Below are 15,577 nucleotides of genomic sequence, written 5' to 3' on the forward strand. Positions count from 1 at the left end.
TTTTTTTTTATCTCAAATCAATTATTTTGTTCTGTTTTTGTTCTTAATGTTGTTGCTTTGTTTTTCTCATTCCAGCAAACTGATTAGGCATTGAATCAATACGCGCTCTCATCAGTGATTGACTGGAATATGACAGTAGAATTGCCAGAGATAAACTACCTCATTTTAGTGTTGATGTTGATTTGAAGTTTGACAGTAATTGTGCAGCATCTGTTCTAATGTGGAGAATATATGAAAGTGTGTGTGTGTGTCTACGCCATATGTAGCCATACGGATTGTGATCTGGCAAACGCATGAGCATGTGTACCAACATTTTGATCAAGTAATGAAAAGTAAAATGCTTACAATGTTTTTTTTTACCTCTTTTGTTGCTGTTCTATTAGTCAAGTATCGCAAACCTTTTGTGAAGAGCTCCACCTTTCATTTTCAACTTTTCATAAATCATGTAGACGACAGTTTTGAGCTTGATAATTGATCATTTTCTTACCTTATATCAAGTTCATGGACACCTTAACCTCAACTCACCGTTGTTGGCTTGAACAATAGACTCATTAATGTTTAATAATCATGTTTAATTTTGCAGAGAGACACTTATCTTTTTAAAAGTCGATAGAATAAGTTTCTTCGGAGAAACCTTTTATCATCAGGCCAATTCCTCAGCTTTGATGTGAGATAAAGCAATTGAGAATCCCATTAATACCAAAACATGGTCGGGACGATTTATCTCAACCAGCTAATGAGCCTGGGAATGTTTCCAGTGTGCATAATGAAATGTGGAGGAAAATACAATACATTATTAGCATATAACAAATAAATACTAAAACAAATCCGCCAGTGCTGGTACAAAGGAACAGGTAGACTGTGACAGAGCTGGAAGGATTATAGAGGATTTACCTGGGCACATAAACACTAACTATACAAATGTGTGCCTCTCATCGATATTTATCATCATTTTCTTAATAAAAGCTAAAGAAAACAGCTCATACAGTAAGAATAGCTTGCCATTCACTTTAGTGGGTATTTGTTTATGAATGTATTCCCTGTTGTTTATTTCAACAGCCCAGTTTACAAGGTTCACAGGAAGACCAAATGAGAAAACAGATGAGGTTTATTACAACTTGGGTCTTATTGTCATAGCTGTAATTAAAGACATAGGAATGTCGCTAAACAAAAGTCAAAGAGGGTAAGATCCTCTGTGTGTCCACACAGGGAAGGCTTCTTTTGGCCTAATTACATGTTCTTATCTTCACTAAACCACCTCACCTGTGTGTGGGTGTCTTTTTTCCCCAGATCAAAACTGGCCTGCTATAAGATCCATCCTTGTTTCCTGAGCCTCTCTCCCTTATTATCAAGCTTTGTTGAATACGCACTATAATGATTTCCACTAAGTTTCAAAACAACCTTCTGTCAGAAAGGTGCAGAAAATGTCTATAACTAGCAGTAGACAAGGGGTTGAGTGTGTGCTAATGTTAGCCAACTGCAAAATACTTCTTCAACATTTCGTTTGACATTAAAGGCCTTCAGCATCAAAAAGTTTATTGTGAAGCACAATTAGGAAATGTTGAGGTATAAACAGCAGTTTTACACAACATGTGTGACATTTGTCCCATTAGCAGATCAGCTATCGATACAAACAATCGAAACCATTTGGAAGTAAAACTGAGATACTGCATATCCTGCACAGCACAGGAAAACTGTTTGTGTGTGCAACCACGGCAAGTAGATTCAAATAATGTTTTACCTAAAACCATTTGTATAAAAACATGTATGATCATGTGACTACTTGTTCCTTGCCCTGTAGAGATCTCACTGTGTTCCAGATCTAAACAATCCCCTTGGTAAGAACTGTGATCACAGCCAAAAGTGCGACAATAAAATCCAAGTTGTAAAAAAACTGGAATAATCCTTTAAGACGTCCACCGAATAGGAATTAGTTTGTCTTCTCTGATGAGTCTTGATTTGAGATTTTAAGAACGTTTCTCGCAGAATCATGCTTAACGAAAGACAAGATGTGCCCTTGCTCATTAATCATCATAATTAGTGCCTCACACGTGTCACACACTTACTGTTGTGAAGTCACAGCATAGGCTTTTATGTAGGCCGTCACATCACAGCTAACTGCCCGCACAGTGAGAAAACACTCCCAAGATATAGTAATGATTAGATTGGTAGCCGACCAAATAATAGAGAAAATGTGTCTTTCAGCCAAGCATCAAAAAGAGGATGTGAAAACATTCAGAATTGCAAATGATACTGACAGAGCTAATTAAGCTGTGGGTGTTGTGTGGCGCTAAATGAGCTGGCGAAAGGGTCTAAATGTAAGGCTGCATGTTGCTGTAATCTTTGCACAGCGTGTGATTATCTAAAGCAGAGAATGGAAAATTGAACGGTTTGTGTCTGTCTTTAGAATCTCAACCTGCCGCAGACGTTCACTGCTTAGTTCATCTTGAATCCGTTATTATTTCTGTTTCTCTCGTTGATTAAAAAGATTGGATGTGTTATAAACCGAAAGTATTTCCCTAGAGATTTATATCTCCTTGTTCTCGTCCCTCCACAGTATTGATGTGCAATTTGTATACGAAACAAGAGCAAGATTAACGACCCTTGACAGTGAAATATTAAATGATCCAGATGCAAATCCGCTGTATAGAAGTGGCCGCTTTTTTGTAATTCAATTCAAAGGCAGAAATTAGACTTGCAAAACGTCAACCATACACAGGGAAATTCCACCGAGATGTAGTCTTGCTGTTAGTTGCAAACAACAGGGAAATGAAACATGCACCAGAAAGAAGGGACCATCAATCTAATGGGATTCTATTGCAAATTCTCTGCATTTCAGTATTGTCAGCTCTCACTGGGGGATAGTCAACAGTGGAATAGCTTTTATACACTTCAGCACGCAAGCAGGAGGAATCCAGCACTCTAGATCCCACGTCACAAGCATTATAGCATGTAAAACTGTGAATGTCATTTACATTTTTCTATAGAAAGAATAACAGCTTGAAATACAATATTTCGTAAAAAGCCAAATCAGCCTCATTAGATACGGCAATAGCCTCACTTAGTGATCGCAGTCATAATGGCTGTGGCAAGAATTAACTCCGCTCATTAGGGAGATTTCAGCCTCACTGTGATCAACACATGCTAGCCAAGAGATGAATGACCCATTTATTTATCACATTTCTGTGTTACACAGTAATTATTTTTCATTGTTAACCTTAATATAGGCATTTAGCATGTTGTGGTGCAGACATTTCACTTGGATGTGTTTGAGGGAACTAGAGGTGTCACCGTAAGTAACCTGAAGCATGGCCTCTGTTTTTTTTTTTAAATTCAGTGCAAAAATGGAGCTTGAGAAGCCAAGCTCTTCGTGTGTGTGCACTCATTTGTGCTGGAAAAGAAAGAAAGAGGAGGGTTGGATGACAAATTTGGCGGAGGGAACGCGATTACTGAGACACTGGCAGCATCGGTTGTCACTTCTGTAAAGCTTCACAATACAGCCATCTTTTTTCTGAACTCCCAACATCTTACAACTAGTGCAAGAAAGAGCAGAACGAGTTGGAGCTGCATACACATTATGACTGATAGTAATACATGGAGGTACCATTTGACCTTCTTACTACTTCAGTAGATGGCTCCGTGCAGTCACATCACGCAAGATGAAAGTCCAATAACCTTTGCATCATTCCTGCTCTCAGCTACAGAGAGACATTTGGGAATTAGATATCTGGGGGAAAGTGTGGGCTGATAAGAAAAAATGTCAACACAACATTAAAAGGCTTAACCTGGATTGCGTATTTTTTTTCTGTTTTTTACTTTTTTACTAAAACCTTTGTTAATTGATTATGAGTGGTACTATAAATGACCTTTAAAGGAACATAATGTAGGATTCTATATTTTTGTGATTTAGCACCCCTACCGTTTCAGAGTGCAATTCACTTACACCGCTGTGGTAATTATGGACACCTGTAAAATTATGCATACATTTGCTATGATTGAATTTCTTATGAATGATCAAAACTAGCAAGTTAACGACTTTGCTAACGCAGGTAAACATCAAGCAAGTGCAACAACACCCCCCTCGCCTTGGGCCTGAAAACCTCCTCCTCTCAGATGTCCAAAGCTTCTGTGCTAGTGGTTTAAACACCAACACTCCCCCGGGGCTTTGAGCTCCCAGCCCAGGCAGCACTGCTAATTGAGCTAACAGCTAACTAGCGAATGGCAGATACTGTTAGCAGCAGTGAGCTGCAAGCGTTACTTTAGCAACAAGCTCCATCATCACCCCATCCACCCGTATCCGCAACAGTCACAGAGTGTGGTGTCATCCTTCACCACACACTCTCGTTCCTGCCCCATGTCAACCACATAGCCAAAACAACCTTCTTCCCGCCTCCGACCATCACTGTCACTTACTGCGGCAGGAACACTCATTCATTTTTTATAACATCCAGGCTTGACTGCTGCAACAGTACCCTATGGTACCACAAACAAAGTTCTTAATAAACTCCAGTATGTACAGAACTCTGCCACCTACTTACCAGTACCTGCTGAACTGATCACATCACACCGGTCCTCCATGACTCCGGCTACCAACATGTTGACAATATGAAGTTGTATTCAGGCCTGTACAGATACTTCTTTGCAGTATTTGCCATTTTAATAAAAACAACCTTCAAAGCATTACTGTCATTATAGTTTGGGCAGTGAGTTCCTTTCAGTTAGTACTGAATTATTATGACTTTCTGTCAGCGTCTGAGTCCAGCTTTGAATTCACTGCAAATGATTTAATGATGTCACCACCCACAGCCTTGCTGAGCTAATTTTACTGTACTGAATGGAGAGAACATAAGATCAACTGTGGTGAACACATTTATCCTCACAATTCATAATGAGAAGGCGTTTGGAACTGAAATGTATGTACAATTAGCAATCTCTGTCCATTGTTATTAGTTGTTAGTAGCTTTTCATTGCATATCTGCATTACTGCACTGTGTTTTCAATGGGTTTGATGGAGTGCATGAGAAAAAGAAAGAGAGATTTTATTTCATACGCAAAAGTTTAATACATTCTTCCAAACCAAGAAACTGCCGTCTGTCAGCTGGGATTCCATTGAACATAAGGTCAAAAGAAACTACAGTATGTCAATGAAGGTTTCCTCTAGAAAGTGCGCTTATATTTACATCCAATGTTTTCTTTGTTGTGGCTCAGAATGGCGATAACATCTGGCATCATACAGTATGCAGGAACTCTTTTCTTGAATTATGCTGCATGTTATTCCAAAAGTGCAAAGGTGTTAGTCTTTCGCTCTCATTTGCAGACACAACATAATGTTATACTCTTTAAACACTTTAAACACGAGTCGTTTTGAAACACAAAATAGGCTGATAATTCACCAATGTAAAAAAATAATAATAATAATTACAATTCAAACTGACCTGAAAACAAGAATAAACTCATTTTAGAGGAAGTTTTGTAGTTTTTCACATAACGGAACAAAAATAAATGGGAAACCTCAGTACTACACTGAATAACAAATAATATCATACTCAACCTCACTGCTTCACTATAAACACAACACTTTTAGAGCAAAACATCAAATAAAAAGGAAAAAGAAAGAAATGAGACAATAATCATCACTGATTGCTGCATTTCCACTTTGCAACTCCCAGATTAGTACGAGGTGCTAATTGTTGTTACATATGCATCTTGTTAGGGGGAGGTATAACGAGTCACAAGGGACCACATCCATAATTTATTATTTTACCAATAAACTTAGATCACAGAGAGCGAAGAAATACCTTTATAAAATGTGGCAGAATAACAGCTTGTACATTATGTGCAAATACACAATGACTTAATTGACAACATAAACGATCATTTATTTGAGGGTTATTACGCATAATGTTTCTGATACTGGAGCTGAGTACACACACTCTGATAAGTCTGTTGACTTTGACTACATTAACTTTGTGTTGTGTTTTGTTGCCTACCTGTCAATCAAATGTTCTGCAACATCTCAATTATTTCTTCTTTAGTGTGGAAATATCCTGAGAAATGTTTTTTCTTTAATACTGTAACAATCCATGTGGAATAAATAGTGTGATCTACAACATGGGTCAAATTAGTCAACCTTATTTGGTAACGCTTTATTTTAAACCCAGCATTATTTAGTGTATTGAATTATAATGTATGTGTAAGCAGATATAAGGACATCTTAAAATTGTATTAATGAAAGTGTCAATAACTATAATAGCTCCTCCTTTGAAACATCCAGAGCTGTTGACATCTTTAATAATAGAAATACAGTATTTATTTAGCATTTATACATGTTATTTGTTATATTAATGTTATTGATGTGTTTTACTTTTTAATGAAGTGTTTTATTAATCTAATTTTATCTTTAAATACTTGTTCTTCCCTCTCCATGAAAACACTCTGAACACTGATGAAGGCCACACGATTTAGTAAGTGGACTTTTCATTTTGTGTTTGTTTGAGTGTCAAACTACTATTTCCAAGGTACAAAATGAACCTCTAAGCTCAACATATCTTGACATATGACAACAGTCCCTGTAAATGATATGTACGATACAAGCAGTGGATGCTTTAAAGGGGTTTATTATTGAATTGTTGACCAACACAATAATAAAGACTGTAAAAATGTCCTTGCGTGACTTACAACTACATTATTGTGTAACATAAACACTTTATTAGGTCTACACATCTTATAAATGCTAAATAAGGGGTGTCAAGTGTTACTCGAAGTTTAATTGTAATGAATCCTTCTTACAGGGCAAATAGACTTTTGTTGGCAGCATCACCTGAAGATATACAATCCCTGCCATCCCAATAAGATCCCTCGGTTCATTTGTTAATATCACTTGCCATTTTTGCTTTCAAGGACACATAAACGAAAGGTTGAGTGCAGACATTGAACCTAATTATGCTGATGGTTGTGGGACTCTAAAAGCCGTGGGTCATTAGCTCTCATAAAGGTCTACATGTCGTCCCCTGAGTGACGTTCTGCTGAGGACAGGGAGATGCATCTGATGCATTTTTATTATAGACTCCACAATGACTGCGGAGGGAGGTTGGTCGATAAAACAAAGGCTTAGGGAGTGTCAGGAGTGCACTGTTTTTTCAACTGTCAGGCTTGCCAACACACGTTTATATTGAATCTGTGCTCTGTATGCAGACCTGTATCATATATCTGCAGAGTAAGCCGCTATTTTTGTTGCAGCAGTGCGGTGAAGAAATTCAATGCATAATTTCTGCTATGAATGTGACTTAAAAACTACCTTAAATGTGTTTGTCTGTCTTCCTTTTCACAAATATATTTCTACTTCAGCTGAAGATTTTTCCTGAAAGCTAATTTTGCAAATGGAAGACACCTGAACAACATAATATAAAGAAATATGCCTCATTTTTGGCTGCGGTACTTTCAGTGTACTCCCTTTAATTTAAAATGCTTGTGTTTTCAGCTGGATGTTCCCCCCCGGGACATGTATCTATCTTCTCCACACAATAAAGCTTGATTTATTTTCAGTCTGCTCCGTGCATTCGGTAATGTAGTTTAATCTGATTCAAAGCAGAATCCTGGCATGCAGGTAGCAAACGCTCCTATTTGTCTGCTCTTGGATTTGGATCCATCCTTTTCTCTGGGACCTAAAACAAAGCATGTGCTGGATGTGAGCCACTCCACAGACGAGTAGCTCAGAAAATGATCTTCAGCATGCATCAATACGGCAATGATTCAGGTGGGGAGCCTGAATGGAGCTCGTCTCATTGCAAAACAAACAAATTAAGGTGTCTGGATAGTTGTTTTATGCATGGCACTGGAAGGATAACAGCTTATGGTAAAATAGGATTTATGATTTAATGTACTTTCTGTCTTTATATTTAACACATATACAATTTACTTCAAGTATAATAAATACTAGCTCACCATTATTGCACAGAGTAGAGTAGAGTTGAGATTGCATATAGGTCACACATACAGATTTCAATTGGAGTTCATTATTGCAACCAGACCACTACAGAAATACAACAGTATATGACCTTTCAAGGCACATAAAGAAGGCATGTGAGGGTGCATTGATGGTAAATTGAATTTTGTGTCCTTCCATGTCCATCTCCTTTATATAGAAATGCTTCAATAGTCTGTAATCTCACTTGACTGCATAGTGTTATCATGTTATCCTTCACCGATGAACTGCATGCCTGCAGAATGAGTTGAATCCAGGTGACATATTGAAATGAGAGAACATAAAGATGGCCTCACGTGATCATGTGTTCGGAAGGATAAGATGAAAAACAAGAAAATACTGTATATAAACCCCCGGCCCAAGCATAATTGTCACGTCAAAAATAAATCATTATTCACAGCAGGGAAAAGAAACATTAAACATGATGAGATTTAAGTCAACTGTGCAAGCTGAGTTTTTGTATTTTATGTTCTTCTTTCATGTCTTGTCACTCCAAAAATGCAAACATCTATGTACCTTGTATACACTGTCACTCAGAGCAAATAGCAGAGTATGTGAATTAAGGTAAATAGAGGTCATGGCAACAACAGCAGCGATAGGGCTGTAACAATATCAGATTTTCTCTACACAATTATTGTGGCCAAAAGAACGATATTATCATGATATCTATATCTGTTCTATATATATATATATATATATATATATATATATATATATATATATATATATATGTATATGTATATGTATCTTAAACTTAATGTGCCAAATGAATTACACTCAAAATACTTGTGTAGGGAGGTCTGTAACCATAACTGTTGAAAAGCGTGATTTAAGAGGCGCTGTGTATTAATTAACGATTTATATATATATATATATATATATATATATTTTCACGGTTATCGTCAATATTGGAATATCACTTAGTGTGAATGCTGTACTGACATGGTCTCACTTCAGATCATTTATCTCAACAGGATGGGTAACAGGTCAAATAAAATAAGCAAGTAGAATAGGTATGTAGACTTTATTATTCTATATATATATATATATATATATATATATATATTCTATATTATTAGGAGGTACCGAGCCATGCCAACTGAACTACTTGTTTTGTTTAGTTTATTAAAGGGCAAAGGCAATAGCCTTCTGCGTACATCAGACGTACAGCGTGTGTCCTACCTGTGGGTTAAATGCTCAAATGAAAATGGATACAAACAGTAATGAAGCAATTTAGTGTTCAGACATTTAACAGGGAGAGGAAAGATAGATTGTTCCATTATAAGAGTAAAGAAACCTAATTCAGACTAATAAAGAAGTTGTAAGAAGTTTGACCTTGCTGCTGGGTTGCTTGTAGTGCTAAGCACTGCCAAGCATGGCTTCTGCCTAAAATCTATTTTACTTTTATTTTTCAACTGTTGGGTCAATAACACCATGGACAACATCAGAAACAAGTTAAGGCTGTTCCACACAGATACAGAGTTATAGTTTCTACCATATACATTCTGTTAATTAATTAATATTAACTGTGCATGACAAGAATAGAGGACAGTAACAATCCTTTTGTTCATCTGCATAACTTCAATTTTGAACATTTCATTCCTCAAATTAAACTTCAGGCCCCTGCGCAGAAGCCCTACTTAGCTGCTATTGCTTTGCACTCTCCCTTCAGCTGCATACAGACTCTTGCTTGTGATTTTTCACACAAAAAAAAGCAGGCTAGTAAAATATTCATAAACAGGTTGCAGGGTATGCACATCGGAAAAAAACACATGACAATGCCTGACGCACATCTCTGTTAGATCGAAAAAGGCGCAATTAAAACTGCTGGGAGGTTTTAATACAGTGCGCTGATCTTTTGTCTGATTCTTGCCCTAGTAAAATATTCATCCCTCTGCTTCGCATAAATTACATCTCATTATCAGCTGTGCATACAGTCACATACTTTTACAGATATTATTAATGTTATAGCACTTTCATCTGTTACTGTGTAATTGGCTTCAAATTCTGCACCCTTTGTAGTCTCTCCTGGGTGAAATGTCTCTAAGTTTGTTGCTGTGTCTTTATGTAAAAACTAAACTAAACAGAGATCTAGAGATGAACCCTTAGGTGGTGTTTGGGTCAAAATGTGTTTTTACTAAAAGAAAAAATATATACTAAATCGCGGTTCTTCATTATGAAACACCACGGCTGTTCTTTCTGGGAGAAACATGTAATGCAAAACATTTTCTCTGCGTACATACCTGCTATGTCCTTCATCTGGTGTTGAACTCAATTTGACCAGAAAAGTTCTTGCGGTTTAAGTGTCCCATAAATTAGAAAGGATTCCCATCATGCAACCTGGGTCAAGAACTTCTCACAAGCTTAAAATGTATCCACCGATTTAGCATTGCAAGCGAGCAGGAAAAATGTAGGGAAATTAAATATGTATCACTGCTATTCCTATTTGAAAGGTTAAAAATGTGTCCTTGTTTATTATAATACAATTCTGCATCAGGCCAACACTTGCCATCTCAGCAGGTTAAGTCTTGGAATAAATTGTCTATATGAGATACAATGTCAAACCTGTGTTTGGTGTTTTATATGGTTAATTATGCAAGAGAGCGGAGACTCATTTAAATGATTAGTTGTGGCAAGAAGACCCTGGGATACATGGTGGTCGTGGGAGGCTGTGGATGAACTGAAGAAAAGACGAGAAAGCTCTGAGGAGCTTCACACTTAATGTGCACAGTTGTTAACTAACACAAAAGACTTAAGCAGATCAATGAGCTGAAACACTAATGTGGGATATCATGCTCAAATCATGTTATGGATGTTCCATACGACACAGGGGATGCAGCTCTCTCCGACACGTTGATTTCCTTTATCGGGACGCCTTACTATGACAGCTTCTTTCGCCATGTGTCCAAACATCTGCCAGCTCCCGCAGTCACTCTGTGACTAAAAAGACTGGCAGCTAGTGCCAGGAGTGGAGAAAAATTAAGCAACTTCTGAATTATTGAGGAAAGTCGGAGGTATCTTAATTTTAATGACTTTGGACATGAGGGGAATTTGAGGATTGTCATTGCTCTTTTGAATCAGAGCAAGGACATAAAAGCATCCTCTAATTCAACAAGGAGCCAACTTCTAATCTATTTTAGAAACGGTGGCGATCCCAAAGCAACTGTAAGCAGCTCTAATAACCAAAATGCAGCAGCCGGATCATATTCGTGTTACAGCCATCATTTAAAATCAGTGGGAAATGAAATCATACAATGAGAAAATGTTTGTACCTTGAAACAGTAACTGTATAATGTTCCTCTCTATTTTCAATATCCGATACAACCATTTTGTATCCACTCTAGTTAGCATTTGAATTAATTCAGCTGAAGATGAAATATGATGTATGCATTTATGCAAATTCCTTGATTCCTTTAAGTTTCAACAATCCTCTGTGACTTGCAAATTAGCAGAAGTTGTTGGAAGTGAAATGAAAATGGTTCCCTGGGCTTTGCTGATCCTGGTACAAATTATCTGTAAAAGAAAAATATATATATATATATTGATGTTTTACCAGGCTTTTCACAGAATAATAATGAATAATTAATCATTTTTCTTCCATGTCGGAAGAGGACAGCCATTTTCGATGTCGCAATATAAATGTAATGTGTCTCACTGTTAATGCTGTGAATGCCTCTCTCTATTCCTCTCTCCTGTTTACCATTCTCTCGTTTCTTCCAGTTGCCTGTCTTCCAGGAGTGCCAGTGTTAGGTCCGTCAGAGTCGGTTGGCTGCACCTGGAGAGGGAGGGGCCTAGGATATAAAATGACTTGTATCTTGAGAGATTTCCGGACGCCTTCCAAAGGGCCTTCACCATAGATTAGTTTGTCTTTGCTTTCTTTACTTCAACCACCCTCACTTCACTCATCCCTTCACATTTCTGGTGCCTTACATTCACATATATCAGTATGGGTTAAATAGCCTTTTCACCTTTCTATATTCTGTTGATTCTCATTTTTTTTGCAAGCCCTGAGCCAGGTGTATAAGACTGTATACATACAGTTTAGTGGCCTTCTTCTTTGGAAAGTGTTTACCATTGGTCATCGGTGAAAACGACGACACAAACGCTCACTATGCATGGCCTTTTACTCAATACACTGACATCGAGTAACTTATTGTGGCTTCAATATACCATACTAAACATGTTGAAACTCTGACTCTATATTCTGGATTTCTTGGCTATTAAATCATCAATTCAAGTCCTTTGCTGGGATTCGTTGCCCTACTGTGACAAATTAATCTATTATGTTCTTCATGAGCTTCACCGACGGTCCTAGGTGGTTTGAACAACTGCAGTGATTAATGGCAACATGAATTTTGTAGACACCCTCCACTGGCTTCAAATAGTAACTACTACCGCCTCAAATCTTTTAAGTCATAAGTCTCTCTGTGCCAAACTACTTTTTTTTTTCTTTTGCTCACATCTCTTTTATCCAATACTGACCACCCAAATCTAAAACTTTCCATGTTTCTCTCCTTATCACCGCATTACAGAAGATGATTCTCCGTCCTCCAAAATTAGGTCAACAGCACCAACATATTACATCATGGCAAAGACTCTCTACAGTATTGCTTTGATGAATTAAGTCATTTGCACATACGAAACAACTGTATGATCTAATAATGATTTTAAAATGGAGAACACAGTGGTTCAGTTAACACTTGCATTACAAGAAGTGTACAATTGTGTGTTATTTATTTTAACACTGATTGCCACTGTGAGTCTTCACACTGAGGGAGACAGATGATAAATATAATACTATCAATAATCAATACAGGGACTAGCGTTTGTACCCCAGGAGTTGTGTCCTCCTGTTTCCACAGGAACTGCAGCGGTTCCCATCTGCTCTCATGGAATCGTGTTGGTTTGAGTATTATTGCTATCGACACCTTTCTGTTCTCAGGGGAACATTTGTTTCGATGCACAAATGCAAAATTGAAATTCAAACCTTGAATCCCTGATTGGAATTATGAACACATCCAATATCCAAGACTTAGCTGCAACAAAACTCACAACACTTTGCAACGTCTACCTATTTTCTTTACTGATTGTCTTCAAACTTTCCCATCAGCATAAATCATGAATGCAATCCTGTTTTGCAGCTGACTTCCCACAGCACATAAATGCATGTACACAGATTTTACGAACCAATCCACACTTTACAATAACAAATGATCAAATAAAATCAGATGTTATATTCTTTTTAATGGGTTAAGCTGTCTGCTGTTATACCATGAAGAAATGAAGTGGAACCAGTGATCACTATGGGAGGCAACAAAAATGCATTAAAAATGGATGCCGTTCATTCCAAATACTTTTGATTTCAGTAATTCGGCCAAAACCGGATAAAGTCCTTTAATAAAAACTAAGCAATTGGCACAGATTTGAAAAGTTTGGATATGAATTTCTCATAAAGTGCCTTTTCTCCTGTTTGCTTAAAAAATAACTTAACATCAAAAGGACGGGTGTTATTCTTTTATAATGCAAATATAAAATAACCTACTTTTCTTTAAATCAATTGTTCACCATTAATCAAAAACATGTAACCAGACTGCATCTCACTTCTTTGACATTTTAGTTTCGGGGAAAGAAAAGCAAAAACTAGTATTGACTTGCTCGAGGCTTACTATTGAACCCCTCTTTGTAGTTTTAGAGTGCTCCCCTTTTTAAAGGTGTCCTGCAGCTGGCTGGCAGACACTTGTGTCACTGTCCTGAGGCATTAATGCCGAGAGGATTCAGCGCAGAAACATGACACACTGATGTGAAGAACTAGAGGACGGACCAACAAAAGATAAAACTAAATGGACAGAGTTAGTGGTAAAAATAGCTTTTGATTAAATAATGTAAGAGATTGAGAATCAAATAAATTATATATGGTCATAGCCTGAATTGCATTACATAATTGATGCACAGAGTCGTACATAATGTACCAACTGTCAACATGTGAAATGTGTTTGAAAAAATAATACAAGTGTGATTCTCATACCACTTAAGGGCAAAGAGGAAGGAGATGCCCTTGGGGACAATGCTGGTGTCATGGCTGAACTCGCATGAATCATGTATATTGCAGCTTTTCTTTTCTTTTTTAATCTGAAGCACAAATTAACTGTCAGAGGAAGTGTTAGAATGCCCTCAGGATCTCAACCCCCAAAGGGTGATAAAAGATTAGAATGTCAAATGTCACAGCACACTTTACAAATGTCTCATGAAACTACTAGAAACACTGCGGAGAGCGGAGGGTGGTTTTAGGGTCCTATGATTTTTCAAGGTCTTGGCATGAAGCTCCGCAGGATACATTTAAGACAGACAAGAAAATCGACATGACTCATCGTACATGTCGGCTGTGATTGCTTCTATGTATTAGAAACTATCAGAGAGAGAGAGAAGCAACGGCTCTGCATGAAAAAGCAGGACTCGGACCACATGAATGCAGAATCACCTGAGTGCATTTATCAGATTTCTAGTTTGATTGCCATGAATGCAACTTACTGTTGAATTAATAATTATTCTGATGCCGTCTTTTATGTGTTTCCAAAATCCACAGCGCACTGCAGGCATTGAGGCTAATAAGTGTTACTGTTCAGTAGAAAATTGAGTTTCAACAGGGGCTGAGATGCAGCCGCAAAATGAGTTTACAAGTACAAACAATCATCTGAGGAAGAATTTGGTTTTTCTAATATTCTCAAGTTAATTTTGTCGTGAAGAGCATGTCACCCATCTGTTTTATTGTTAATAAATAATAGTTAAAAAAAACCATTATGGAACACTTACATCCTTTTTATTAAAGCTACAAGCCTGGAACATGTCATTTCTAAACAGCTGCAAGGCAATGTTTCACAAAAGACACGGAGTATATCACAGAGTCTCGTAGATTATTGCTTAAATTATGACCACAAATGCTACCATGGCTTTTTAATTTTGGACTGTCTATTACTTAAGTTTACACTGATTGCTATTTGTTTGTCTTGTTTCGAGGATGCCTATTCCACCACATGAAAAGTAATTTGCGGAAACAAAAAGGTGACAACTTTAAATTGCTTTTCTTTTTCGAATAGTCCTAAACCAAAATAAACTCAGTTTACTATCTAATATGAGGAATAAAAGCATCAAAACTGAGAAACTGGAAACCTTGAAAACTTTACTAATTACTAATTGATCTTCAAAATAGTTGCAGATAGAAGACTTTCTGTCCGTCGACTTACAGACTTATTGTATCAGCTATGACCTCAACTGAGCAAAATCTCCTCACTGACAGGATGTGGTTGAAAGCCCTGAACAAAAAACAAGCAAGTGGAGCTTGAGTTGACATTATTATGTCAAAATGAAATTGTGAATCTTACATTTGATGATACTGATGTCTGACATACTACGTTCGTACATTAGAACTAACAGGAGTTAACTTCATGTGGTTATTTGCATTATCTGTGATGTTTTATTCATTTGGTGACACATCTTTGCACGGCTACACATAACTGGAAGTGCCCTGTTGCAGAAACATTTTTTGAAGTCTGGATGATTAATCAAAGGGCTGTCGTGTCGTCACCTGACAGAACA

This window comes from Cottoperca gobio, chromosome 5 (assembly GCF_900634415.1).
Source record: "Cottoperca gobio chromosome 5, fCotGob3.1, whole genome shotgun sequence".
Classification (NCBI taxonomy): Eukaryota; Metazoa; Chordata; class Actinopteri; order Perciformes; family Bovichtidae; genus Cottoperca; species Cottoperca gobio.